The 25066-nt window shown below is 43.3% G+C and overlaps 1 protein-coding gene across 8 annotated transcripts in view; it reads right to left on the bottom strand.

Annotated features, from left to right (window-relative positions):
- The window catches only part of CYRIB (CYFIP related Rac1 interactor B), a 148533-nt gene that overhangs the window by 67344 nt on the left and 56123 nt on the right, over window positions 1–25066 (bottom strand). Inside the window, exon 1 of one of the 8 annotated variants that reach the window (XM_061438591.1) lies at window positions 17180–17226. The exons of the other annotated variants lie outside the window; for them this stretch is intronic. The gene's annotated coding sequence lies outside the window, so the exon portion shown is untranslated. Of the gene's footprint in view, window positions 1–17179; window positions 17227–25066 lie in introns of those variants that run through there. 8 annotated transcript variants of the gene reach the window in all.

Below are 25066 nucleotides of genomic sequence, written 5' to 3'. Positions count from 1 at the left end.
GGCACCTTCTTCTTATAAAAGTTTGTTTTCACTGATATTTTTCTTATTAGAAAAACAACAGTAACCATTACCCCGAATAAGTAGAACCTCTGGGATATAACCATAAAGCAACTTTCTGTTCACTACCTTTGGTGATAGTGCCCCTGAACTTTTATTATGATTTTGGTCATTTTCAAGTTACAAAAACTGAACTTAGAAACTAACAGACCCTCTTCAGCACTGTGTAATTGTCAAAATTTTCATTCACGGGTACAGTTTCTCCCCTATGCCCAGCTCTGCCTAAGGCAGGCTGCTGTTTAGTCGCTAAGTTGTTTCTGACTCTTTGAGACCCCATGGATTATATAGCCCGCCAGGCTCCTCTGTCCATGGATTTCCCAGGCAAGAATACTGGAGTGGGCTGCCATTTCCTTCTCCAAAAGCAGGCTAGCAGGCATTATTAGAGGACCCCACTTTACCCCTCTTCCTTCCACCTTAGTAACCCTGGGTGAGGCAATTAAGGGTCCCTCTAGGACACAGGCACTCTCTTAGCTCACAAGTGCATAGAGCCAACCTGTGAGGAACTGCTTCCAGGGTCCCGGCACACTCTCAGCCACTCCAGCCCTTTGAGATCTCTCACTGCATTCCCTTGATGAAGAACATGCATCTGCTCTGGGCATCCAGTCGTCTACTCCCTGCTCCATTCCACACCACTTTGCTCCAATGGGCTTTCTCTCACTAGTGGCCCTCATAGGATCCACAGGAATCACGTAACCCTTGCCCCAAAGAACAAGAACCCACACAGGTCCTTTTCATGTGCTGCCAGAGCAAACAGCCTCTCCTTCACCCAGGCATGAGAGAGACAGACATCAACCCACTGTGTCCCCTGAACCGAATCAATCGCTGAGTAAGCTCTCCAAGTCACTACCCGTACTTGGGGTGGGGGGAACACAGAGATGGGACGGGGAGTCAGAAGAAACTCGTTAACTTCTCGGTTCAAAAAGTCTTCCAATTTCTAACTTCCTGAATCTTTATATACCAACAGATGGGATAGGTGTTAAAAGTCACAAGATCCATTTTCTGGCTCTTTGCCCTGCAGGACCTGCACTGTGTTCTTACAACTCATTTCAGAAATGTGCATCTACTGACTTAGAGATAAACTCAGAACAAAACAGCTTCATTTTAACATCTTATTACATAATATATTTAATATTTTTTTCTAAAATTTCCACCAAAAGCAGGAAGAAAAATCTATAATCCCACCAGTTAGTCACTGCTAACTGGTTTTCATTCTGTAGAGTCTATTTTTCATCTGAAAATTTCTTATTTCAACTTCTAACTTTTAAAAATCATGAAAAAAAAAGCACTCATTTTTATAATTTCATTGAGCGATCCAGTTTCCCACATAACCTAAGCATGACATTCTCAGATGAGATTGGGCACATTCAGGGTGATATGGCCATAGACTAAGCATGACATTTTCAAACACCAAATTTCCATTGAACCAACCAATGTGCGAGGTGGTTTTTTGAAACTTGTCTGTCTATGTCACGCTCCAAAGTAAAAACCTCTTTAATGGTTCCCTATTGCCAAAATTAAATTTCAATCTTTTTAAATGAAGCATAATCTGTATGGTCTCCTACATCTGTAACACCTCTAAATGTGACTTTAAACCATGTATTCATCATAGAAAAATCATACTGCAAGAAAAGCATGAATGTCAGAGGAGTTTCTGATCATGGAAGTGGATCTACACTCAGATGAATTTGGTCAGCTCCACGATGGCTACTGAAAGTAGCGAAGGACCCAGTTTCATCAAGTCTACGAGGCTGAAATCACCAAGGACAAAAGCGCAAACACACTACTCCTTTATAACTCAGTAAAAACCAAGCCTGCAGCAGGGATCAGCCCCCACGTGACTGTAAATACAACTATCACTGCACATACATATGTAATTTATTGGCTCCACACTCACTGTTACAACTGCCAAAAAGTTTACCTAATACTTAACAGGAGATTTCTGCAAACTAAATTCATTTAAAACTGGATCTGGGGATTAATTTTTCAAAGTTTCACACATAATTTGCCATCCATTCACAGAGCACACATGTAAAATTTTGTTTGAAGGCCATCTTTCAGCAGATGAGTGAGAAATACATTCCATTTAACATGAGACCAAGAAAACAACATTCATAGTTCTCAGCCCAAAGCATCTTCACTCTTCTCAGACGTTTGTCAGTAAAAACTCACAGAATTTAAAAAGTGCCTGAAGAAAGAAAAACAGTCATTTCTCTCCTGAAGTTGACAATAGAGGCATTCACTCAAAAAGTGCACCAGAACAAGGAGTGTGGGCAAATGCTGACACGCCACAGTGTGTGACTGCAGAGGTGCCTGTGTGCTCAGGCAACATGCATATATGCGCAGAGGTGTCTGCAAACACGTTCACCAAAACAGTGACCATTTAGATGGTGATTTCTACTGTCTTCTTTTACTTTTCTATATAGTTTCAATATTTAAGAGTGTATTATTTTTTTAACAAGAAAAGAAGAATGCTATATTATTATGGTATGAAAAGCTATAGTAATCAAAATATGTGGTACTAGCAGAAGAGGAAACATGCAGACCAATGAAACAGAAATGAGAGTCCAGAAATAAAGCCATATATCTATGGTCAATTAATTACCCAACAAAAACGCCAAGGCAATTCAACAGGGAGAAAGGACAGTCTCATCAACAACTAGTACTGAGACAACTGGATAATGACATACAAAAAGATGAATTTAGACATCTTCCTCACACTATACACAAAAGTTAATTTAAAATGGATCAAAGACCTAAATGTAAGAGCTGAAACTATAAAAAAACTTTAGAAGAAAACAGAGGAGTACATCTCATGACCCTGGATTGGGCAAAGATTTCTTGGGCGTAGCACCAAAATCACAAATCTAAAAAGAAAAGAAAAACTGACTCTGTTAAAACTCATAAGCCTTGCAACTCAAAAGAGACAATGAAAAAAGTATAAAGACAATTTTTCTTTGTCTTTTTGTCCCATTGACTGGGAGAAAATACTTACAAATCATGTATCCAATAAAGAACTTGGATCCAGACTATGTAAAGAACTCTCCCAATTCAGACAACCCAATTAAAAAATGGGCAAAAGATTTGATAAACATCTCACATAAAAGATACAAAAATGGCTTTAAAAGATGTTCAACGTTAGTCATTAAGGAAATGGAAATCCAAACCACTGTAAAGTATCACTTCACAGCAACTAATGAAATTGTTATAATCCAAAAAGACAATGAAAAGTGCTGGGAGGATTTGGAGAAACTGAAACTCTCATATGGTAGTCTAGTTAGGAGTTTCAAAAAAAAAAAAAACACAAATTTATCATGACTCAGCAATTCCATTCCTAGGCATCTACCCAAAAGACATGAAAACATACAGTCACACAGATGTTCACAGCAGCATTACTCACAGTGACCAAAAAGCAGAAACAATCCAAATGTCCATCAACTTGTAAATGGATTTAAAAAAAAAAATGTAATGTATCCAATAATGGAATAATACACAGCAACAAAAAGGAACAAATTATTGGTATATACAGCTGACACTTGAATAACGTGAGTTTGAACTGCACAGATCCACTTATATGTGGATTTTTTTCTAATAAATATGCAATGCAGTAAGTACTACACAATGAGGTTGGCTGAACCTAAGAATGCAGAACTGAAGATACAGAGGCCAGACTGTAAAGTTACAGATTCTCAATTGTGCAGACGGTCAGCTACATAGTTCAAAAGTTAGCTGTACTCAAAAACACAAACGATCTTCAAAAGCATTATGTTAAGTGAATAAAGTCAGACACACACAAAAGCATGTATTATATGGTTTCACTTATAAGAAATGTCCAGAAGAGGAAAATCTATAGAGATAAAAAAGTAGGTACAGCAGTCCCCCTTATCCAAGGGGGAGATGCTCCAAGGCTCCCAAGAGAGGCCTGGAACCTCAGATAGTACTAAAACCTACACACACCCGTGGCTTTTCCTATATACACATACTGATGATAAAGTTTAATTTATAAATTAGGCACAGTAAGAGATTAACAATAACAATGAATAATAATACAATCATAACGACAAGGAAAGTTATGACCAACCTAGATAGCATATTGAAAAGCAGAGATACTACCTTGCCAACAAAGATCTATCTAGTCAAGGCTATGGTTTTTCCAGCGGTCATGTATGGATGTGAGAGTTGGACTGTGAAGAAAGCTGAGTGCCAAAGAATTGATGCTTTTGAACTGTGGTGTTGGAGAAGACTCTTGAGAGTCCCCTGGACTGCCAGAAGATCCAACCAGTCCATTCTAAAGGAGATCAGTCCTGGGTGTTCATTGAAGGGACTGATGATAAAGCTGAAACTCCAGTACTTTGGCCACCTCATGCGAAGAGTTGACTCATTGGAAAAGACCCTGATGCTGGGAGGGATTGGGGACAGGAGGAGAAGGGGACGACAGAGGATGAGATGGCTGGATGGCATCACTGACTCGATGGACGTGAGTCTGGGTGAACTCCGGGAGTTGGTGAGGGACAGGGAGGCCTGGCGTGCTGCGATTCATGGGGTCTCAAAGAGTCGGCCACGACTGAGCGACTGAACTGAATGATATACTGTAATAAAAGTTATGTGAATGTTGTCTCTCTCACAGTATCTTACTGTATAAATTTAACCCTTTTCCCATCTTCCCTAAGAACTTATACACCATGGCCATAACTTTTGCAGTTTGAGGTATGACAGCAAAGCAGCATAAACTTCTTTTTCCTTCTTCACAATTTCACAGACAGATTTGCTCTTACCTTAGATCTTAGCAACCTCAGAAGACGAGTTTTTTCTCTTTCCTTATTAAGTCAAGAACTTTCACCAAATAGTTCCAAGCAGTCTTTTCCAGCAGAGAAGGCGATGGCACCCCACTCCAGTACTCCTGCCTGGAAAATTCCATGGACAGAGGAGCCTGGTAGGCTGCAGTCCATGGGGTCGCTAAGAGTCGGACAGGACTGAGCAACTTCACTTTCACTTTTCACTTTCATGCACTGGAGGAAGAAATGGCAACCCACTCCAGTGTTCTTGCCTGGAGAATCCCAGGGACGGCGGGGCCTAGTGGGCTGCCATCTATGGGGTCGCAGAGTTGGACACGACTGAAGCGACTTAGCAGTAGCAGTCTTTTTCAGTATCTTCAACTAACTCATGACAAGGTTACTTAAGAGTTCCCATTTTACAGAAGATGAGGGAAAAGAGTGTATATAAAGATTAGGCACAGCAAATTAGTTAAGAAGCCCTGATGTACAAAAAATGTGACCTTGCTACAAGCGGGGAACAAGTGCCTGGGACAGACTGTCTTAGGACACCTGTTTTACCCGTATTTTATAACCTGAGGACAGTCTGCTGTACTACCATAAACCAGTCACACTTTTTGGAAAACTATTTTTCCGTCTTTCACTTGTGAGGCCCAAATAAGACCTTAGAAGGGGTCTGAGAGACCAGATGCCGTAAAAGGACTTCACAAAAAGCTTTGCCTGTATACCTAAACTAGGAAGAAATTTTGAAGTGCTTAAATATTTTTAAAAATTATTTAAATGCATAAGCTGTCTACCTACCCAAGCTAGGCAAATTGAGAATGGTTTAAAAAGTTAAATTTGATTTTAATAAAACTAGGATACACTATCGTTTTTTAAAAGTTGCTTGTAAAGAAAGAACACTGAAAATCAGCTAAAACGAAGTTCTTAAAAAACCCACATTAAATATGCTAACAGACTACTAAGAAGGGTCAGGGACACATACCAAAGCCAGAGCACCGGCCAGTTGTCACCATGACACACACTGCACTGGAACTTAGGCACACCCATTGCAGAGGGCTGCCCACCCCAGGCTACATATTTTGACTATTGCTTCAACATACTGTTCTATAAATAAAAAGAAGAAGCTCTAGTTTAACTATATTCACATTTTAATATAGGAAGTCCCACTTACCAAAGACTATTTCCAAAACGCTTCAGCCTCTCAGTTGTAGGCATCAACCTACTTTTACCCAGTACCAACTCAGAACTAATGCCAACATACCGAGCAGATCATTTTACATATCCCAGTCTAAATTCATGTACACGTTCAGGCAAACGAATGGAATACATGAAGCTGATTTCTCTGTACTTTCAAAAACAACTTGGTAAATATACTTACTTAACGCCAGAACACATTAAATATTTAAGTCAAAATAAGTTCAAATGTAACAATTTTCAGCAAAGAAAGTCAGCTTTCAATACTCCACAAGAATGCTTGCTTACAGAAAATAACTGAAAAGGACGATTTAGAAATTGCAAGTCGATAAAATGGAGCCCTACTACTTAACAACGAAACAAATATGAAAACTGCAAGTTTAAGCCTCTCTCCAACTAACTACACTGGCCTCTCACCCTCCTATAACTACATTATCTCAAAATCTAAGAAAAAGAAGCCTCACTTACACTGTGTTTGCGACCCAAGCTGGCAGGGAGTAAGAACATAATTACAGGGCTGCGCTTCAAGCCAAACTTCAACTTTTTCTAGCTGTGTGTTCTTAAGCAATCATATCTACCTCTCAGTCCTCAGTTTCTTCATCCGTGATAGTGAAGATCACCTACGACTCATGGTTTCAGGGCAAGTTTTTAAAATTAAATTTAATAATATTTGGGATTCCCTTGTGGCTCACCTGGTAAAGAATCCACCTGTAATGAGAGAGACCTGGGTTGGATCCCTGGGTTGGGAAGATCCCCTGGAGAAGGAAAAGGCTACGCACTCCAGTATTCTGGCCTACAGAATTCCATGGACTATACAGTCCTTGGGGTTGCAAAGAGTTGGACACGATTGAGCAACTTTCACTTTCACTTAATAATATTTGTGACTGTGTGTGCAAGTTGCTCAGTCATGTCCGACTCTTTGTGACCCCATGGACTATAGAGTCCATGGAATTCTCCAGGCCAGGATACTGGAGTGGGTAACATTTCCCTTCTCCAGGGGATCTTCCCAACCCAGGGATCAAACCCAGGTCTCCCCCATTACAGACAGACTCTTTGGGCTCCAAGTATTTTGTGAAGCTCTTAGCAAACATTCTGTCACACTAGAAGCACAAAACAAGTGCAAAAAATAACATCAGTGCTAGTGATAGCACTTTGTCTAACCCTATCAGTGATGGAAATGTCATCAGAATTTGTCACACATAGGATATTCAGGGCGTGGAAGTAGCATATACAGTTAAGGGTGTAGGGAAGGTTTCACCTTTCAAAAATCAAACATATTAACAAAAACAAACAAAAAATAAATATACCACCTTTACGACAGAAAGCGAAGAAAAACTAAAGCGCCTCTTGATGAAAGTGAAAGAGGAGAGTGAAAAAGTTGGCTTAGAACTCAACATTCAAAAAACTAAGACCATGGCATCCCATCACTTCATGACAAATACATGGGGAAACAATGGAAACAGTGACAGACTTTATTTTCTCGGGCTCCAAAATCACTGCAGATGGTGACTGCAGACATGAAATTAAAAGACCTTACTCCTTGAAAGAAAAGCTATGACAAACCTAGATAGCGTATTACAAAGCAGAGATGTTACTTTGGCGACAAAGGCCTATCTAGTCACAGCTATGGTTTTTCCAGTAGTCATGTATGGATGTGAGAGTTGGGCCATAAAGAAAGCTGAGCCCTGAAGAATTGATGCTTTTGAACTGTGGAGTTGGCGAAGACTCTTGAGAGTCCCTTGGACTGCAAGAAGATCCACCCAGTCAATCCTAAAGGAAATCAGTCCTGAATATTCACTGGAATGACTGATGCTGAAGCTGAAACTCCAATACTTTGGCCACCTGATGCAAAGAACTGGCTCATTGGAAAAGATCCTGATGCTGGGAAAGATTGAAGGCAGGAGGAGAAGGGGACAACAGAGGATGAGATGGTTGGATGGCATCACCAACTCTATGGACATGAGTTTGAGCAAGCTCTGGGAGTTGGTGATGGACAGGGAGGCCTGGCGTGCTGCAGTCCATGAGGTCACAAAGAGTCGGACACAAGTGAGTGACTGAACTGAACTGTAATACAATTTGATATAAACAAAAGCAAAGTAACCCCACTCCTTGCATCAATCTACAAGTTTTCTCACATTTCCCTTTAACGTTCCTGAAATCCTTAAAGATCACAAGTAATTTTTTTCCCCAAATCAAAAGGTATCTGAACATGTTACACATTAATTTTTAAGTACATGTTATTAGTTGGCAACTTACCTTGGGGAAAATTAATCCTAAAATTCACAGAAGTCATTGCATAGAGGTTTGCCCTCAAAAACAGGTCAACCAAATGAACACCAACAAATATACATATTGTGTTCTTACTAAACGTCAGCTACCTCTCTAAAGTCAGATTTACTGAAATACAATTTACGTATGTTGGGAAACAACTTTCTATAGGTCTGTGTTTTTAACATGCTGCAAGCAGAGGTACTGACTGTCTTTTTGCTCTGGACTATATTTTCAAGGTCATCTGTGGAGCAAACAGCCTTGAGAGATAAAAACAATGACTCCCTCTAGAGCAAAGGACAGGCATGCTTACTGCTCATTACAAAAGATTTGGGTTCCCTCAATGAAGGGCTTCTCTCCAATAACATGGGCCACTATGGGTACCCGAGGATCAGGAAATTACACTATTACAAATGCTGATACTCTGGCTATTGCTATTAATATTACTGAGAGGAATCAACTATCCTTCAGCTCTTACACAGGGGACTCATGTCTTCTACCAGCATCCATGAAACTGTAGCAGGGAAACTTACTAGCTTGCAAGCAGGATAGGATCTCAGGTCATCATGGTTCTGGACAGTTTTGGCAACATGAATGGGATACTGACAGAGCCAGGACTCAAAGAGAGAGGATAAAGGTCCCTGAGGGCAGAGTTCTGGGAAATGAGAAGACACACTGGAATCTCAGAGTTATTCTAGTGGTGGGTGGCGAGAAGGCAGGAATAAGAATCCACTGCCCTGTTAATGAAAGGAGTTGAATTCATGTTTAGAAGCTGAGCACTGAGAAGTCAGATTGAAATTGGGCACTGATATGATGACTTGGTTGTTACTCATCCTACCCTGGGCTGGCAGAGGAAGGGATGTGTCATGACAATGGGCAAACAAGTCCTGTGTCTCTAGGTGAATAGCTGTGACTGCTGAGCCAGAGGCCCCAGAGCTAAAATAGACTGTGTAAGTAAAGACTACCTTGCTGAAAATAAAGAGCTTTGGATGATGGACCGAAAAGAAGTTCCTTTGGCGGAATTACAAGAGAATGACCAAAAGGGAATGCAAAGCCTTGACTACCGATACAGAGCTGCTCTCCACTACATCCCTGCTTCTCTCTCTCCCTCTCTACTCCTCCTCCCAAATTCTTCTGCTTTTCAGAGGAAAATAATAAGGGGTAGGGCTGAGGTCTGCCTGACCCCCAGAAAACCACACATACCCCTCAGAAGCTGGCCAGGAAACTTTAGAGAAGAACTCAAGTTTTATGGCTCTCTTGGACACAGACACCCACGTGGTCACTCTCTGATCTCGTCCCATACCCAGATTCAGTGAGTAGGGTGTGGGCAGCGTTTACAGTAGGGAAGGGAAATGAAGTGACTTATGGCTGAGGCTCTCTGGGTCACTTTAAAGTCCTCCAGTCGTTGCCTCTACATCCATCCTATGGTATAGGATGAACTTCCCCATCCTGTAAGTCCCAGAGGCAACTCTCCCAATTAGGAAGGGTTGCATGCAGGGAAGTGCTAGTACCTTTGAGGCTCCACAGCCTTAAGAACCATTTCTGGTGACAAGTCTCTGTGACTCATGATTTTACTGACTGGAGCCTCTGATAAAGGTGCCACCTGGCGGTGCCCCTGAGAGGATGGACTCTTCTGCCTCCCTGACACAGCCATCAGGCCAACTGCTTCTGTTAAGCAGCTGGCTACTGGGCTCCTGTGGAAACAGAAAGCCTGACTCAGGGAGGCTTCATGAGTTCCAGTCTGATGCTTCTACTTTGGGGTGGGTCAGCTCATACTCAATGACTAACAAGATGGAGAGTCAACTGAAAATGAGTATTTGAGAATATATCTGGATTGCCTTAGCTCCACAACATCTCAACTTTACATGAAAAAGAGGTGGAGAGCCCTCTGGGGAAACTCATCCTCTACTTTACCACTGGACACAAAGTTATGGGCTCAGTGGAGCCCACATCTATAAACTCTGTATTGCCAGACCATCCACTGTCAGTACCTGAGCACTGATTACTATCAGTTATTTCGTGGACTTTAGCAAAAGCCTCTGAACTTGCTCAACTGTATCCAGTCTTACTTTACCTTTAATCCATTCTCCAAAAGCTTTGAGAACAATCTTTTGAAAAAATAAATGAGTATTTCTCACCCCCTTTAAAGTCCTATAATGGTTTCCAGTGGCCTTTGGTCCAAACTGCCCTGAACCTGTTAACATGACTCAGCCAGCCAGCCTCACAGCACACTTCCTGTCCACTTCTTTCCCACATCTCCTTCATACCCTGCAGTACTGCCACACAGAACCAGTAACTGTCTGTAAGATACACAGGATTTTTCTCATCTCCAGGCTTTGGCCTCTCCTTTCTATGTCCATACATTTCTCCTTTTGCCAGACTGACTAATGGTCCACTCCTCAGATCTCAGTTTAGATGGCATTACCAGATGGGTGTTTATCCTGGCTCATAAGATTAAGTACCTACTAAATTCATACTATCTATTCTCCTCTGTCTTTGCTTCTACTGTTAAAAAGGGACCACTAACATTTTATTCACTGTTGTGTAACCCTGCTTATGTGCTCAATAACTATTTGAGTAATCAATAGCAATCATATACCACATATTGTGCCAGGTGTCAAAGAAATATATCAAAACAAAAAAATTTTAATGATCATTCAACTTAAAAATGCATCACTTCAATAAAATTACATTCTTCCTCCCCTATTATACGGCACTGAAATAAATACAAAAATCTCACAACAGTGTTGGGAATCATGTAGCAAAGATAGTGTTATTCATATCTTACAGATAATCTGAGAATATTAATACTATCAGGAAAGAGCAAATCAGGACTTAAATGTTTTTGTCCATACATACTAAAATTTTACACGGAGACTCTACCAATAAGAGCACAAGTCAAGAACTCCCTGGCGTCCAGTGGTTTGGGACTCTAGGCTTTCATTGCTGAAGGCCTGGGTTTGATCGCCGATTGGGGAACTCAGATCCCACAAGCCCTGTGGTGTAGCCAAAAAGAAGAGCACAAATCAACAAACTATAAAAGTCCACTTCAAGATGTAGCCAATCTCTGTTTTCATTTAAATCAGTGCCTTTAATTCTCCATTACCCACATTAAGAACAGAAAAATGGCATAAACAATCCCAAATATAGAAATATAAGAAGCATTACTATAAACAAAGCTAATGGAGGTGATGGAACTCCAGCTGAGCTATTTCAAATCCTAAAAGATACACTATTAAAGTGCTGCACTCAATATGCCAGCAAATTTGGAAAACTCAGCAGTGGCCACAGGACTGAAAAAGGTCAGTTTACATTCCAATCCCAAAGAAGGGCAATGCCAAAGAATGTTCAAACTACCGTACAATTGTGCTCATTTCACACTGCTAGCAAGGCAATGCTCAAAATCCTTCAAGTTAGGCTTTAGCAGTACGTGAACCAAGAACTTCCAAATGTTCAAGCTGGCTTTAGAAAGGCAAAGAAATCAGAGATCAAATTGCCATCATTCACTGGATCACAGAAAAAGCAAGAGAGCTCCAGAAAAACATCTACGTCTGCTTCACTAACTATGCTAAAGCCTTTGACTGTGTGGATCACAACAAACTGTGGAAAATTCTTAGAGATGGGAATACCAGACCACCTTACCTGTCTCCTGAGAAACCTGTATGCAGGTCAAGAAGTAATAGTTAGAACCAGACATGGAACAATGGACTGGTTCCAAATTGGGAAAGGAGTATGTCAAGGCTATATATTATCACCCTGCTTATTTAACTTATATGCAGAGTACATCACACTGAAATTCATCATTGGATGAATCACAAGCTGGAATCAAGATTGCAGAGAGAAATATCAATAATCTCAGATATGCAGATGATACCATTCTAATGATAGAAAGCAAAGAGGAACTGAAGAGCCTCTTGATAAGGTTGAAAGAGAAGAGTGAAAAGGCTGGGTTGAAACTCAACATTCAAAAAACTAAGATCATGGCATCCAGTCCCATCACGTTATGGCAAATAGAAGGGGGAAAGTGCAAACAGTGACAGATATTTTATTTTTCTGGGCTCCAAAATCACTGCAGATAATAACTGCAGGCATGAAATTAAAGACACTTGTTCTCTGAAGGAAAACTATGACAAACCTAGACAGCATATTAAAAAGCACTTTGCCAACAAAGGTCCATACAGTCAAAGTTATGGTTTTTCCAGTAGTAATTGCATGGATGTGAAAGATGGCTCATAAAGAAAGCTGAGTACCGGAGAATTGATGCTTTGGAATTGTGGTGCTGGAGAAGACTCTTGAGAATCCCTTGGAAAGCAAGGAGATCAAATCAGTCAATCCTAAAGAAAATCAACCATGAATATTCACTGGAATGACTGAAGCTTAATAGGGTTAGGGTTAACCTACTGGAAGCTCCAATACATTGGCCACCTGACGCAAAGAGCCGATTCACTGAAAAAAGACCCTGATGCTGGGAAAGACTGAGTCCAGGGGGAGAAGGGGACAGCAGAGGATGAGAAGGTTGAATGGTATCACCAACACAATGGACACGAATCTAAGCAAACTGCAGGAGACAGTGAAGAACAGGGAAGCCTGGTGAGCTGCAGTCCAAGGGGCCACAAAGAGTAAGACACAACTCAGCAACTGAACAAAAACAACAATCCCAAGTAATAATATCTGGGAATATGACATTTTTTTTTCTGGTGTTTTCTGAAACTGACCTCAGTATTCAGTGTAATTTGGATTATCTGAGAACATGCTAATTTACGACTGAGAGAAAGATTCTGGGGCACAATGTAGACAGACACAGTGATAGGTGTCTATCAGTTTAGATTTAGCACAGAGCTGACATAATGCGCCGACTAGAACACATCAAGTAGAGATTACTCACAAGGCAGAAAATGACTATACAGGACTGAAAGCTTCAGAATGCTGTATACAACAGTACCAGACATCATCTTTTCAAAATAAACTAAAATAGCTACAGAAATATATCTCTGCATTAGGTCTTCTACTGAAATAAAATCACCCAGTGTCTTTGAAAATAGCCATTCTCACCCATGGTACGTACCACAATCAGGATGTGGGGCGTGTCACAAGAAATGGCGTATAGTTAAAGGATCAAAATTCTAAGAATGATTTCCTTGTTTAAAAAATTTTACAAATGTCACTCATTTGCATTCCAGTATACTTGTGTGAGTGGGAAAGGGGTGAAGTTATAGCCAGTGGACAGGAAATTATAATCCTGTATAAGCTCACAGTAGCTCAGACCATAAAGAATCTGCCTGCAGTGCAGGAGACCTGGGTTGGATCCCTGAGTCAGGAAGATCCCCTGGAGAAAGGAATGGCAACCCACTCCAGTGTTCTTGCCTGGAGAATCCCATGGACAGAGGAGCCTGGTGGGCTGGAGATTCCCATGGACAGAGGAGCCTGGTGGGCTATAGTCCATGGGGTTGAAAAGAGTCAGACACGACTGAGCAACTGACATGTTAACACATATGCTCACAGGCAGCAGAGAAAAGTGAACATTATCCATCCTGTGTGGCAGGTGAAAACGTTTGGAGACTCACTGTTTTAAGTAACTATGCCTTCTAAATATACAACATAAAATACAGGACCTCAAATTAGTACTTTGAAATAATTTTAGTGAAGACTACAAGTCGCAGAGGCCTGGGCTGAAATGCCAGCCTTCTTGATCCTACTTGGGCAAGTACTTGGACAAGTTACCTAAGCAGTTTGAGCCTTACTTTCCTAATGCTATTTAAGAATTAACTAGGAATTAACCTACACATTGCAGGGTTGTGTGGAGAATGTGGCACAGAGGGGTTCACTATTACAGAGTAATAATGAAGGGCACACACCCAGTCCTCTATCTCTGTGTCCCTTCAGTTACCTAACCTTAGTTTCCTAGTCTGCAATCCTACCACCTATTAGAATTAGGGTGTTGTAAAGATTAAATATCTTACAACACTGCCTGGCAAGTAGCACACACTAGGTACGTGTTAGTTACCATTAACATCATTATCATCACCACCACTGAAACGTTAAGTCAACATTGCCACATTATCAGATTCGTCACTTTTCTACTATATGAAAAAATGCTCCTTGAAAAATTAACCTTGTTTAATGAACTGACTATAATATAGGATGAGCTCACACACTCAAGAATTTTTATGCTGATTTTTAGAAACTTTAAATATACAAGAAATTATCTGAATTACCATTAGTCATGAATGTTGACAAGCTACATACATGAAATATCCATTTTCAGTGAACATATCCCTTCACTGAACTAAAGCATATCACAAACTGATGTCTATTGTAGTTTCTCCCCAAAGATTTCAAAGCACTTAAAAATAATTATATATAGCAATCCTCAAAATGTACAAGTTACCTGAGAAAACTGCATCTGAGAGCAATCAACATCTTTCTCTAAAACTTTTGCTAATTACAAACTGATGTTACAGTCTAACTGTTCCAAAGCTGCCATTCATTCAATTAGTCAGAACATTTATTGCATATCCACTGTGCACCAGGCAGGCACTGTGCTAAACCCTGTTATAGCAACAGAAAAGGAAAGACCAAAAGTAACAGTGGGCATGCCACTAACAATATAATTAAGTATTTTGAAATTTTGTTTTCCTTAAACAGTGAAAAGAGCAAATTATATGTTCTAACAGTTGAGTGCATCAATAACTAATGAGTTAAGTAACCTCATAAAAGTGACAGTACAATATTTTCCCCAAGGAGACCAGGATTAAATGAAATAAGCATCTGTCTCTACTGCTCAATTACTTACTAAGGTAAATGACCACTTTAAATGAATCAAATAACCTCAAGAATGACACTATTTTTCACCCATTTGAAGGGGAAAGTTTAGAGAAATAAATCTTAAGTTTGCTGTTAAATGTCACTTGGAATCTATCAGAAATAAACTACATTCACTCAGTTTTACTCAGCACCTGAAACTGTATTTTTTGCTGGGACGACTAGGGTCAATTTACTAATCATGCCTTCCTTTGATCAACCATTTTTTCTTAGGTGAGAAAAATCTAGCCTTGATGCAATTGTCAAATAATCCAGAATTCATACTTTTTATCCTCCATTTTACAAAATGAGATTTTTCTCAAGTAGCTACATAACTGTATATATTACCCAGGAAAATTGCTCTGCAAAAAAAAAAAAATTACTTTACTTGACTCCAAGTAAAGTAATCTTAGTGCTTAAAGTGGTCATCCAAAACCTGACAGGGGACAAAGAGCCAACCACATTTTTAGTACCTACCTCGCCAGAAGATAGGGCTGTTAGACAAATGCTATTAATATTGACAGCAACTGTATCAAACTGACAGGAAGGAAGGTGCACTTCAGGACTAAGGACCTTCCTTGGAGTTCATTATTATGAACTATGAATGTCACATTAGAAAAACTGCTGTCATTTCATTTTATGAATGCTGAATCAGGCAGTTTTAGTTAACTGCAACACTTTACAAGCAGGCTATCAAATAAGCCCCAATTACCAAGTTGTTCCAGACACAGAGGTTCTGTTTCTATTACTAAGTATAATTAAAGAATTGAAAGGATCAGTTTATTTTTCTTGATACATTAGTCTAAAACGATTTGCAATAAGTCTCTGGACACCCAAGTGACTGAAATTCCTTGAGCTATACAAAACACTCCTCTGGAATGCCAGTCTTCCAAATGGCAAGACTATAAGAACACACAACTGACACACATTCTCCACATTACACATGAAGGAGTAAAAAGATTTCAAACTCAATAAATTTACGGGGGGTGGGGGGAGAGAAAGTGGAAACAAATGTCCCAAATCTTTGTCTTCTCCAGAATGGCATTTTGTAGCAGAGCAAGAATTCAGGCATTTATTTCATCAGTATTCCGCACACTGGGGGACATTCAGTAACTGCTGGTGACAGATGAGCCGAGAAGAAGCCTCACCAACAAACAGTATTAACAGGTAATGTTGCAAATCAGTCATGGAACAGCGGGAGAAGGAATGTGGAGGAGTTGAAAGAGTAACAATCTTCGGCCAAATTTTACATTCAGAGCAAATCACTCACACACTCCTCCGGCGGGGCGGCGTGGGGGCAAGTATTTGGTGTGACCCAGAATAACCAAGAGGAACACACACACACACACAGCAAGTGCCACTTCCACTACAGTTTGACAGTCATGCATTTGGATAATTATAGTAGAAACGTATGTTTTGGAAACACAGCTAAGACCACACCCTAGGACTGAGAACCGGGACTTTAAATGCTACGGATCAGAGGTCCACGCAGCACCTGAGTCGGACGGTCTTGTCGCACAGGTGGAAGGGGTCGGGGCACCAACTTCAAGGCAGGTGACCAGGAGGGCCGCGTGTCCGGGCGAGGCGTGGCGGAGTCCGAGAGAGAAGGGGGTGTGGATCCGGGGACCAGCACCGGGAGAGAGGGAGGGAGGGAAGGCGGCCGCTGGGAGGAAAGGGAGGTGGGAGCTCCGAGCCGGGGGACGACCATCGACGTGGGAGGGGGAAGCGCCCAGGAGCCAAAGGTCACGGGCGGAGGCAGGACTGAGCACGGGAGGGGACGGCGAGCACACGCGCGGAGACGCGAGTGGAAGGAGGCAGGGGCGGAGAAAGGCAGAACCGAATGAATGAGCGCCGGGGCGGCCCGGGCGCGGAGGAAGGGCCCGGGGCGCCCGCGGAGATGCCGCCGCAGCGCCGGGGGTGGGCGCCGGGGCGGGCCCCCGGCGACGGCGGTGGGGGCGGGTGCGGGGGACGAGGAAGCCCCGCGCCGGCCCCACCGCGCCCGCCTCTCCGCCAAAATGGGGTCGCGGAGCAGGCGAGCCAGGGGTGTGAGGGAAGTGGAGAAAAGGGGAAAAAAATAAACCACTCACCCTCCGCGCGAGCCTCCAGGCGCTCTCTCTCAGCCCCGTTCCTCCGCCCTCCTCGAGCCGCGGCGGCGGCTCCTCAGCGGCGCTAGGGGGAGCCCCGGGCCCGGAGCGGGGCAGCGGCGGCGGCGGCGGCCGGACCGGGAGCCCCTCCGCACCTGCCCCTGTGGCGGAGCCGCGACGAGCCAGGCGGCGGCGGCAGCGGCGGCGGCGGCTCCTCCGAGCGGGGAGGGCAAATGACCCGGATGTACAGGGTAACGGCGAGGAGGGGGAAGGGGGAATGCCAGGAAGTGAGGGCGCCGCGGACCTGTCCGGCCGTGCGCATGCGCCGCGCGCCCGCCCCGCAAGGTAAACCCAGTCTTCCTTCCCCGCCCCCTTTGCTCCAGCCCCTCCCCTAGGGGGCGGGGCAAGGCCGGAGACAGGTGGTCGGGAGGACTCCGCGAGGAGAGGAAGGGGGCGCGGCTACCTTCTCCGCGACCCCGCCCTCCTTAAAGGGGCAGAACCTTAAAGGCCGAGATGGCTTCCGGGTGGACCAGCGTCTTGCATCCTTCTCATTTTACAGATGGAAAAACTGAGGCTCAGAGGTGACAGTGACCTGCCTCAGGCCAGTAAGCTCAGAAATGGTAGAAAGTGGAACTCGAGACTCGCAGATCTGGACTCTGCTTAACCCATCAAAGTCGGGCACGCCTTTCCCTCTCCGCCAGGTGCTGATTGAGTCTTAAACTCCCAGATACTGCAGATGCGCTTGGCAGGCTCCCCAGAGCCGAGAGGTACACCGTTATCGCCTGCGATGGTATCATGGAGACGCCCTTGGGAGGTGTTAAATAATCAGTCTGAGAACAGAGATCAGGCGCCACTTGAGACTTGCATGGTGCTACACAGAGCACTTTCAGATAAATGAGACTCTGTTCTAGGGTCTGGTCTGGGTAATACTATCTGATGGACAGAGAAGTTGGATGTGGTAGAGGGCGCAGCTTCATTTTCCCCAAATTCCCTTTTCACTCTGAACATAAAGGTTCCCGCTTTACTTAGAAAACAAGAACATCCCATCTAGCTAGCTCATCCTAATACCGTTATGAAACTCTCAGATTTTTTTCATTAATGCCAAAGTGTAAATAACGATCACATCTCCCAGGGATATTTTCAATTTGACTGCTAAGCAGATAGTAACTATGAAGGTAAATGGTCCTAAACATTTTGAGGTCAAGATCTCTATTGAAAATCCCATAAAAGTATGCACTTTTCTCTCCAGGTTAATGTATACAGGCAAACGAACTGCACACAATTTCAGGAAATTTTTGGATCCAGGAAGCCTATCTATGAAACCCTGATTATGAACCCTTGTTCTAGTCAAATAGGTAAGATCCCAGTAGTGATCTGGGCCTTACCATAGGTAGCCAAGCAAACACTCCTTGCCCCAGATATAGAAGGCAGCACTTAACCATATGTAGCTTTCTGTCTTGCTCTTGAGTTACATGAAGACCAAGTGATATTGGCCATATTACAAAGAAATGTGGTTAAGAGCGTCATGAAGAGAGCAGGTGGCTTTATCAAGGCACACACTAAGGGCAAGAGTCCTAGGCCTCAAACTTTTACCTTAATTATCTTACTTAAGGATGATTTGGGGGTCTTACACTGTATCCACTATAATCTTCATCAATTTCAATGGAACACAGGGCGCTGATGTTTTGCAAACACTGATGCTAACAGAACAGTCTCCACAATCCAAGAACTCTGATCCATTTGTCTGATACACGGACACCTACTCTTAAATAACTCTGGTCCATATCGACCCACCATCCTCTCTTTGAGCCAGAGAAAGGGTTCTTACACCTACTCAGTCCCTTAGATACGAGCTGCCAGCAACCACACACCTGGAACCGAGTCTCCCATGGAGAGGAGGAGGAATCTTGTCTGTAATATCCTCAACACGTGAACATTCAGTTTAGCTCAAGTATCTCCAATTATGTGGAGCTCATTATCCTCTAATTGTGAGGAGCCTCTTTTTTTAATTAATTATTTTGGCCTCACTCCACAGCATGTGGAATTTTCTCAAATGGGGACTGAACCCTCACCCCTGTAGTGGAAGCAGGGACCACTGGACCACGAGGGAAGTCCTAGGAGCCTCTTCTTTTACACTGATCAGAAATCTGATGCCCATCAACTGTCATTCATTGGTCCGCATTTTATTTCTGCAAAGTGACATAGACATGATGCTGGCCTGGAGGAGCTTACAGACCAGCAAAGAAACAATCCATTTGATGAGTGATAACTGTAAAATAGAGGATGAGTCCCAAGAGGAGTATAGACTGCTTTTTTCAGAGACACCTTTCTCCTTATCAGCCTACACATGTTCCTGACCTGTGTAAGCTCTGCCACTATCCCATGTGGGAGGTCCTGAAAGAGGGGAGAGAAAACAAAAACCTAGGAGAAGTGATGAATTTACTCTTCCACGATCCCTTCTTCATCCTTCTGCATAAATGTAATCACATTTCAGCTGTGGTCAAAGTCTCAGGTTGAAAAAAAACAAAGGATGCAAAAAAAGATGTTTACATAAAAGTACTAGGCTTTAAAGATGATTTAACCATGGTGGCTTGTTAGCATTTTTTTTTTTTTTTAATCCTTAGTCTATGTGTCAGGCACTGTACTAAAAGCCTTTGACTTGCATTTCCTCTTTTGCTTTTTACAAATTCAGTCACTGAGTCATTCAATCAACACAGTTTTGCCCCTCTACTGTGTCCCAGGCACCATGGGACACAGGGTGAAGTCAGTAAGTCATGTGGCTCTTGTCCTGGAAGGCTCAAAATTCAGTAAAGGGAAGGGCCGTAACCCCACAATTACAACACGGCATGATTCGTTCTAATTTCAGAGGGTGGAGCAACTAACTCTCCCTGGAATGGCTATGAAGGCTTCAGAGGATAAGCTTGGTCTTGAAGAGATGGGGGGAGGGCCAAGAAGAAAAGTTACATGGGCAGAGGAAGGGGAGGTCATGACATGCTTGGGGGAAGACTGGGTGGTTGGAAAGGACCTCCTCAAACACCATCCTAAGGAGTCTGAACTTGCCTCCTGAAGGCAACCACCAGTAAATAAAAGCTTCTAAGCAAGGGAGAGACATAATCAGATGTGTTTTATACCAAGATCACTCTGACCACAGTGTCCAATGTGGACTACAGTGGGAGAGACAATGGAGACCAGCAGACCAGAGAAGCTGTTGTGAGGTCCAGGCGAGACATAGTAAGAGCCTGTTCTAGGAAACTGGCAGTGGAGAGAAAGAATGGACAACAGAATTGAGGTATTTACTGATGTATTATAGAATCTACACATGTTTGTGACTAGTGGAATTTAGGGGAAGAAAAAGCAGAAACTGTGGGTCATGACCCTGCGGTTCCTAGCTTCACAGATTAATCTGACAGTGACACCATCCAATCCCAAACCTTTCCAGTTTTCATTCCTATTCTCTTCCAACCTTTATCCATGTAAATGAACACTGCTTCAGTTGGTATCTTCAGATATGTGCAACTACCTCCTAGTATCTTTTCCTATTTTTCCAGACACATTTATCACTTTAAGGCTGCAGAATATTTCATCATGTTGAAATAGCTCTGTTTCCTTTCAGTTGCTAAAGGTCCACAACCTGCACGCCTGGTTCACCCTGGACTCATTTGACTCTGGGCATTTTGCAAGGGATGAGTTGAGCGAAGAAAGGGAGCCTTTAGGTGAAGGGTATTGGAAAAGTGTAGCCTCAAGGGCAAGGAAAGCTGCAACTCTCATGGGAGACACTTGAGCAACCCTGTTGCATGTGGAAATTACAAAGCTGTCGAAAAGGAATGTATCGACCATGGGAATCCTAATGTCCACTCTCTATGGCAAAGCTAAACAGTGTATTAAAAAGCAGAGACATTACTTTGTTGACAAGATCTGTATAGTCAAAGCTATGATTTTTCCAGTAGTCACATATGGATGTGAGAGTTGGACCATAAAGAAGGCTGGGCATCAAAGAATTGATGTTTTCGAACTGTGGTATGGAGAAGACGCTTGAGAGTCCCTTGGACAACAAGGAAATGAAACCAGTCAATCCTAAAGGAAATCAACCCTGAATATTCATTGGAAAGACTGATGCTGAAGCTGAAGCTCCAATACTTTGGCCACCTGATGTGAAGAGCCGACTCAATGGAAAAGACCCTGATGCTGGGAAAGATTGAGGACAGGAGGAGAAGGGGTGACAGAGGATGAGATGGTTGGATGGTATCACGGACTCAACGGACCTAAGTCTGAGCAAATTCCAGCAGACAGTGAAGGACAGGGAAGCCTGGCGTGCTGCAGTTTCATGGAGTTGCAAAGAGTTGGACATGACTTGGTAACTGAACAACAGCAACAGTTCTCTATGGCCTAATCCATCTCATCCATTCACTCCTTCATTCATTATTCCCTCTTGCAGCAATGCATTCTTGTGAACCACTAGGCAATAATGCAGAGCTAAAAGCACCAGGGAGCTGTGGATTTAGCCCCGCCAGGGTTTGACGCCTGTCCTACAACCTTCACAGGTTAATCTCAGAACTTCAGTTTCCCCACAGTTTGTTCTAAAAATTAGTTTAGATAAAGTTTGCTCAGTACTTGGGACAGAATTAAGCCTATACTCCAGTATTCTTGCCTGGAGAATCCCATGGACGGAGAAGCCTGGTAGGCTACAGTCCACGGGGTCGCAAAGAGTCGGACACGACTGAGCGACTTCACCTTCACCTTCACTAATTATTTTCAGTCTTGGGTCCTTCCCTCTGCCTCCTGGCCTCCCAGCAATTTCCTCAGTTTCTGAGCTTCCTACAGGTGACAGTGCATGTGCTCAGAGCCTGAATCTGCCAGAGTGAAGCAGGGCACTCACTTCCTCTCTCTAACCTTCTATTCCCCTTCTGTGAAATGGACATAAAAACATACTCACAGGAATGTTTCAGTGCTCTTATAAATGCTGTATAGGAAAATCTCCTTGGACTGAAAGACCAAACCAGTCCATCCTAAAGGAAACCAACCCTGAATATTCACTGGAAGGACTGATGCTGAAGCTGAAGTTCCAATACTTTGGCCACCTGATGCCAAGAGCTGACTCACTGGAAAAGACCCTGATGCTGGGAAAGATTGAAGGCAAGAGGAGAAGTGGATGACAGAGAACGAGATGGTTGGATGGCATCATTGACTCAATGGACATGAATTTGAGCACGCTCCAGGAGATGGTGAAGGACAGGGAAGCCTGGCGTGCTGCAGTCCATGGGGTCACAAAGAGTAGGGCACGACTGAGGGACTGATCAACAACAGGAAAATGAGTTCAAAACCCCAAAGTACTCTGTCATTACTATTACTGCTATTACAGAATAGACATCACTGTTTTCTTGGTTTCTCCCCACTAAAAAAAAAAGATAACCTTAGCATAAGTTCCATGGATTTTAATCGATGGGTCAAAGGATCTGAACATTGCTATGGTTCTTGATTTTTACGGTCCAGTGGTACTTAGGAGGATTCCGTGAATAGCTGCTGCCACTGTTAACTCAAATACACTACCCAGTATGTTTAAGCACCAAGATTATAGCTTTTGTTGACTCTGTATCGAGTCTTTGTCCTTAATATAACTTTCAGGGACTTCTCTCAACTGCTCTCCTCCTCCTCTTTGAGGAATCAGTGGATACTGAATCCCTGAACAAAGAGGCACCTTCCCAGATATTTCCACCACAGCCCAGGCTGAGGATGAAGAGTCATGGGTCATGCCTTACAGAGACGAGCACCCACCCAATGTGTGAGTTTAATGAATGCAAAAGAGGATGGGGAAGGAGGCCTGGGAATCCCTGCTGCTGCTGCTGCTGCTAAGTCGCTTCAGTCGTGTCCGACTCTGTGGGACCCCAGAGACGGCAGCCCACCAGGTTCCCTCGTCCCTGGGATTCTCCAGGCAAGAACACTGGAGTGGGTTGCCATTTCCTTCTCCAACCAGGCTCCTCCATCCATGGGGTTTTCCAGGCAAGAGTACTGGAGTGGGGTGCCATTGCCTTCTCCGGGGAATCCCTGAGCAGGGCTCAAAGCCTATCTAGCATCAAGGATGACATCAGAGCTGCTCCTCAAAAAGAACCAAAGAACAGACTCAACAGTTCAAACCCAATACATTCCTGTGATTTAGCAAAACATTAACCAATCTCTCAGAGGCCATAAAGTTATCCGTATGGCCATATGCCCCCAGAGTTACAAGGTGTATCCCTAAGTCTCCTCACATTTCCAAGTGCAACACAGTGCTCATGCTGGGCAGCTGCAGTTCAAGTTTCACCATCCCTCTGAGTGACCTGCAGGAAGGCAGCATCTGCTGGCCCCTCCCTACGCCCTGAATACACTTGCCATGCAGCTGCGTCTCAGCCTTCTCTAGGGTCACTCCTCAAAGTGGTCCCTCCATTCCCTCCTAAAGTTGACCTTCCCTTCCATATTCCCTCATATGTCACTGGCTTTTTTTTCCCCCTTCTAGCACTTACCACAACCTGTAATTTTTTTATTTTTGAGCTTAAAAAAATATTTTAAATTAAAAAAAAAAGACTTTCAACACAAGGTCAGCTCAGTGAAGGCAGAGGCCAAGGCTACCCTGCCCATTCCTGTCCCTACACCTGGGTGTGCCCACCCAGCTCCTAGAAGACCTCAATAAATACGTGGAAGGATTTAAGGTGTTAAAATTTGAGTTAAAAAAAAAAAAGAGGTTTCTGGCTTCCTCTACCTTTCTTTCACTCTGACTATATGAACAATATTTACATGTTGATTGCAGAAAAAATCTGAAAATTCAGAGGAGCAAAAGGAAGAAAATATAAACACCCCATGAGCTAACCTCCCAAACCATGTGGACACGCTTCCAAATGTTTTTACTATGTCTATATCTATGTAAAGATAATGCATTGACTTATATAAAAATGGTTCATATTTTGAATTGTCATCTGCTGTGTTTCATCTCATGATCTGTCTTGGTCATCTTTCCTTAACAAAGGTACTTGAGCAACTTGTTGTTAAAGGCTCTATAATACATACATGAGGGACCCTGTGCCACTCCACAAAGCATTTAACAAGTTCCCCAGTGTTAAGGTAAAGGGTTGGTTTCTTCAATGTCAACAAAGGTAACACGCTGTAATACAGCCCTCCCCTCTTCACCAGCCTCCCCTTTTCCGTTCTGTGTTTGTATTGCTTTCGAGCTGTATTTCTACAGAAGTCTACTCCCCACCGTCCATTCACCACCTGGAGTCATTAGAGTCCCCATCAACTAGAAGCAAAATTGTTTGCAGCCGGAAAAGCTCGAGTATGACGAAGCCAGGACGATGTCGAGGAGTTCATTTCAGGAATAAGCTGCTGATACAGGCGACAGAAGCAAAGAACGTGTCTTCTTGTCAAGATTTGAACATAAAAAGAAGAAAGCAGAGACTTCATACATCTTCACGTCTCCTTCCCAGACCCTGTTCTATGGCTAGGTTTTTCCCAAGAGGGATGGGCTGGTCCATGGAGTTGACTGATGTTGTAAGCAGTCTGTGGGCCAAAGCCTGTGCCCCACTTAGAGAAGAGCTGGCTACAGGAAAGTCTACGAGGACACGGAAGCGGATGCTGGCCTTTCCTACAAACAGTTCTCTCAGTCCCCTTGTGTGGTTCAAGAACCTCTTGGCATTTTCAGCTCAAAAGTCACACCCTCCACAAGAAAAGATCTTCCCCTGCCCACCTGGAGAAGCAGACCCCGCTCCAAAAGGACCCCTCAGTGTTCCAGTGCGCCCACAGCCTGACCCACCTGTCCACCCCCACGGCGGCCAGGTCGCCTTGTGAAGATGCACAGGCATAGGAAGGGGTCACGGAAGGTGGGGCTGAGATGTCTGAAAGTCAGATCCAGAGGGATGTAAG

The sequence above is a fragment of the Bos javanicus genome, chromosome 14 (genome assembly GCF_032452875.1).
Source record: "Bos javanicus breed banteng chromosome 14, ARS-OSU_banteng_1.0, whole genome shotgun sequence".
Taxonomy (NCBI): Eukaryota; Metazoa; Chordata; class Mammalia; order Artiodactyla; family Bovidae; genus Bos; species Bos javanicus.
The sequence above is the reverse complement of the archived record's forward strand: the minus strand, read 5'-3'. Positions and strand labels throughout refer to the sequence as shown.